This window comes from Diabrotica virgifera, chromosome 10, assembly GCF_917563875.1.
Source record: "Diabrotica virgifera virgifera chromosome 10, PGI_DIABVI_V3a".
Taxonomy (NCBI): domain Eukaryota; kingdom Metazoa; phylum Arthropoda; class Insecta; order Coleoptera; family Chrysomelidae; genus Diabrotica; species Diabrotica virgifera.
Window position 1 is genome coordinate 96,135,072 of NC_065452.1, and position 5,707 is coordinate 96,140,778.

Here is a 5,707-nt window from a genome sequence, read left to right on the forward strand (position 1 = left end):
GTGCAATGTGTGCGGCGCACACAGGTGCGAGCAATTAAGGTGCGCCACTAGAGTTTTCACAAAAATTTTAGGCGGATCAAAATAACACTTACCCATTTTTATCAGCTTCTACCAAACGTTGGGATATCATAAAACAACACTTTGCGAGTTTGGCTTTAAAGCATTTATCTAATTCACGCTGGTCCAACAGAATTGATGCTTTAAAGCCATTATACAAAAATTTGTCAGAAATTGATTATGCTTTATGTGATATAACGCATTAGGATAAACATCGTGATTGAAATTATCAAGCTAGATGTGTAGGAGATAGAATGTCAACATTTACATTCATATGCTCAGTTGTGCAGTCTACATACCTATGGTATAAAGTTCTGATGAAAGTTAACTTCGTTAGCAAAATTTTTCAATCAAAAACAATGAATATGCAGCTGGTCTTAAATACTTTACGAGAGATAAAACAATTGCTGTTAGAGTTTCGGACAGATATCAAATTTAATGATGTAATAACTACAGCAAATGAAACTTCAGAGAAACTGGATGTGGAGCCCAGTTATCAACCAGCCACACAGTTACGCCTTCGGGAAAAAAAGCTGACAACATAAAGACGAACCGATTTTGTTTCCTAAATTGTCATACAAAGTTAATTTCTTTCATTGTGTTCTCGAACAAGCATTAATGTCAGTAAAGGAAAGATGTTCATGTTGGAAAATCATGTTAATTCTTTAAAACTTTTATGTAATTTAAACGACAGTACAAAAAACTCACAATTAAAACTTTTGTTTAGAAATTTGGAAAAAAAAAACGGAGATTTAATGATCATCTATATATTATAGAGGGAGACGATTTCTTTAAAGAATTATATGAATTATACATAGTGTGACCAACTCCAAATCTGTCAAATTCGGGACAAGGCTGAAGAATATACCAACCTAAAATCTGGGACTTTTCAATGAAAAGCGGGCCATTTCTTTTAAATACAGAAATTTACTATCATCATTTTATTGATTATTTAACATTATTATGTTGATAATGATATTTTTGATGGGATTAAGCCCTGTTTTTGGATAGTCTTTTCAGAAGACGATAATTATTCTGGTATTAGTATAAATGTCGCCTTTTTTTCGTCTCAACAATTCAATTGATGTGAATTCGTAGAAGAATAACATGTTCAAAATTGCATTTTACCAAAACGTTGAAAATTCGGATGGCCCGAAAGCCTTGTCCGGGACGCCGGGGCACGACTTCGTAATTCGGGCCATGTTCCGGATTTTTCGGACTAGTTGGTCACACTAATTATACAGCTTCAGCCTTTGTTAAAAGAATTAAATAATGATGTTTGTAAAATTTTAAAATATATATTTTTAAAGGAATTAACTGTTTCTTCTTCGTGATGTGCCTATCCGTGACGAATGTTGGCGATGGTAATGTTTATCTTAGTTATATCCGCGCCATGCAGAGCGGAAAACCTGCACAGATGTTGTGTTGAACCAGGTTCTGAGGTATTTTAACCAGGATGTTTTTTTTTCTTGTTGGACCTCGCTTTCCAAATATTTTTCTTTGCACGATGGCTTGTAGTGGGACATATTTGGATTCATTTCGCATAATGAGTACAAAGTATTCTAACTTAGAGATTTGATGGTGGTCAGTACCTCTCGGTTCTTCTTCATTTTTTTGAGGACCTTCTCATTTGAGGGTCAGTTCACGGGATTTTAAGAATTCTACGGTATAGCCATATTATTATCTCAAAGCTTCCAATTTTCTGCACATATCTTCGTTCAAGGTCCACTATTCAACACCATAAAAAAGAACTAAGAAGACGCAGCATTCTTACTTTTATACCAAGAGAGAGGTTGTGCCTCTTGAAGAAGGCGCCCATACCTACGGTTGAAGGTGGATTTAGCTTTTCCAATGCGCGCTCTTATTTCTTGGTTGTTAGTTCATTCTTCATTTGTTATGATGCCGAGGTAGTTGTGTGCGTCAATCTTTCTACAGGTATTTGATTGATTTAGAGTTTGTTATCTTTTGCCCTTCTGTTATCTTTTTCTTGCTAATGATCGTAAGCGTTGTCTTCATTACGTTTATATTGAGTCCATATTATCGACTGTAATATGTGATTTTGTTCATAAGGACTTGTAGGTCTTCTGGGTTGTCCGCAAATATTATGGTGTCATCTGCATCTGATGTTATTTAGCAGGTACCCGTTTATAGTAGAGTTCCTTTTTCAGTTTCGTTCAAAGCTTCGATAAATATTCTTTCAGAGTAGAGATTGAAAATTAGAGTGTACAAAATACAGCCTTGCCTCACTCCACGCATGATGTTCACGTACCTATTCAGTGTGTTCACCTTCAATTCTGAGGTTTGCAGTCTGATTCCAGAAAATGCTGGAAGGCGCGAAAAATGATTTTTTTCTGAAATAGATATTTATTTTCAAGTTTACCTGTATCTTTAGTTATTTATATTGTTACGCCAAAGATTTATTTTTACTTAATAATTATTTTAACTTAGTTTATTTTCCTGTTGCATATATGAAAATTTTTAGTTATTTTTGGGTCGTCTATCAAGTCTCTTAGTGATTAGACGTGTTTGATTTAAAAGTCGATTCACTAATTGCCGCAAAAAATACACAGTTTGTTTACCTTTTACTCATTAATTTGGTTAAGTTTTTTGGATTTCTACAAGTAAGTCGATTCATTACTTAATTTGTCCTGGGAAATTATACTTAAAAATCCGACTTCTGTCTGGGACGGATGTCGGGAACTTCACCTGACGGCGGGAAGCCGCCGCGATCTTCAAATATAAGAATCGAGGATATCAGGGTTCTGGATGGCATGGAGCTCGACGATTCAAATGTAAATATTAATCAAGATGGTTTTCGTGGATTTACAGAAGCCGATAAGAATAATATTGCAACAGGGGACAAAAATCAAGTTTTTCCAGCAGATAATGATAACAATAAAAGCTCATTAACAACAACAGCAAGTAATTTAGACCAGCCAAACCAGTCTTTCAAACGCGATATTTCCATTAATAATCGATTTACGTCAAGAGATACAGGTCCGTACTTAATTTTTGTGGAACACGAAGTTTTGAATGTGGGTAGATTGCATCCAATGAGACTTGGTGAAAAACTGTTAGCACTTTCGGAATACGAAAAATCGATCTTAGAAATTAGTAGCGTGGGTCGTAACAGACTTAAAATTGAAGTTAATTCAGGGTTAGTTGCGAACAAATTAGTGGAAAATTCGGTATTCAAAGACAATAAACTGATAGCTTATATCCCCTCACATTTAACTGAAAAAAAAGGTATTGTGAGATCGGTCGATACATATCTGACTGAAAATGATCTTGTTAAAGTTATAAAATCAGAGTGTTCTGTTCGTAAGGTTCAAAGAATGTTTCGAAAAGTAATAAAAGACGGAGTGATTGAAAAAATCCCCCGTCAAATGATAATTGTCACATTTGCAGGGAACAAAATTCCCCAATTTATTTATATAAATAAAGTGAGATGTCCTGTAGACACGTACGTTCATCCTGTTATGCAGTGTTACAATTGTCTTCGTTACGGTCACTCTGCATCTCAATGTAAAGGAAAAAAGAAATGCCGAAACTGCGGCAAAGAAAATGATAACGAATGCACTCAATGTGATAACTTCTGCATTTTTTGTAACTCTAATTCACACAACTCGACAAATCGAGATTGTTCAGAGTATAAAAAACAAAAACGAACTAAGGAAGCAATGGCACACCTTAATATTTCTTTCAAAGAGGCCGAAAAAGTTATTGACAATCCTGCCTACACTAGTATTGTTCAAAAAAACAGATTTGCTCCGTTACTGTCATCCACTACTGAATTCCCTTCATTAGTTTCCAGGCCAAATGCCTATTCCAATATTGCTCAAAGCTCATCAAAACATTTGCCTTCCATTGCAAACATTTCAAATACTGCAGCTTCTACTAGAAAAAAACGAAAAATACACCCATCGTCTCCTACGCTTATTACCGCTCCAAGCGAATTGAGCTTTTGTGCTAGCCCCGTATTCCAGTTCGGAAACTATAATAAAAATGTATCTAAAAATAACGATGAACATCTTAAAAATGAATTCGCTACTACTTTGAAGGATTCAATCAATAATTTCTTTTCAGACATTCCTGCTCGAAACCCTGCGATTAATAGTTCAGTTCCCTCTATACAAGATGTAGAAAATATAATTAACAGCGTGATTAAACATTTCTTTACCTGATATAGCCGGTTTAAAAATTGTCCAGTGGAACGCTAGATCAGCGTACTCTAATAAAAACTCTATTACGCAACTTTTTACAGAAGAACACTTTGATATAGCTCTTATTTCGGAAACTTGGTACAAACCTAAGTATGAAATGTCCTTACAGGGATTTAATATTATTAGAAAAGATAGACGTAATAAACGAGGTGGAGGTGTTAGCATAATTATCTCTAATAATATTAAATACAATAATATAGTATTCAACCAAACATTTAATAAAAATATTGAAGTTTGTGGCATTGATATTGATGTCAATGGCACCAAAATATCTGTGGTTAGTATTTATCGTCCAGGTAGCATTGCAGTCACAGTGAACGACTATGTTTCTCTTTTTCAACAAATTCCGCATAATTTTATTATTGGTGGCGACTTTAACGCCCATCATGGAGCCTGGGGCTCTATAAACAATTATCATAGCGGTAACATACTCATGGAAGCTTTAGAATACTTCGACAACTTTATCATTGCAAATGACGGATCTCCTACCAGAGTATCTGCCCCTGGCTCTCCTCCATCATGTGTTGATCTTACCCTCATTTCGTCCAACTTTAGCTCACAATTCTCTTGGTCTGTTAAAGCAGATACGTATGGCTCTGACCATTATGCTATCACATTTGTGTTACAACAACTCAGAATTGATAATATTAATATTACCCCCATTCATAAATGGTCTATGCGAGAAGCTGATTGGGCATTGTTTCAAACAAAAATTGATAAAGATTTCTCCGAGATTCCGCTTTTCAACAATACTAACGAAATGATTAACTTTATCACCAATTCAATGACATCCTCGGCGGATTCAGCTCTTAAAAAAACTTACCCCTTCTCTCCTAAAAAGGCTCCTCATCCCCCTTGGTGGGATGAGGAATGTCAACAGTTAGTTACCCAAAGGAAGGAAGCTTACAAAACGTACAAGCGCAATATGATAACTTCAAATTATATCAATGTAAAAAAAAATAGATGCGCTCTGCAAAAGAACCTTCAAATTGAAAGCCAAACAGGCTTGGGCAGACTATTGTACTCAACTTAATAGGAATTCAAATCCCTCGGAAATTTGGCGCCGGATTAATAGATTTCAAAAGAAGAAAAATGATATCCAACCATGTGAAGAAGATGAGGCGGAAATACTTTTTCATAAATTAGCTCCAAGTTTTGTTAGTCCTTACATTCACTACACACCCACCAGTAATCATGATCATTCTCTTCTAGCCCCAGTTACACTAAGAGAGTTAGAACTTAATATCAAATCGTCAAAACTTACTGCTCCAGGCTTAGATGGCATCAATTACATGATGATTAAAAAGCTCCCTGACTCGGCGAAACACTTTCTTTGCAAAATATATAACAATATACTTTCAGGAGATACGGATTACCCCTCACTAAAACAGTGTCTAATTATTCCTATTCCTAAGGTCAGTGACAAC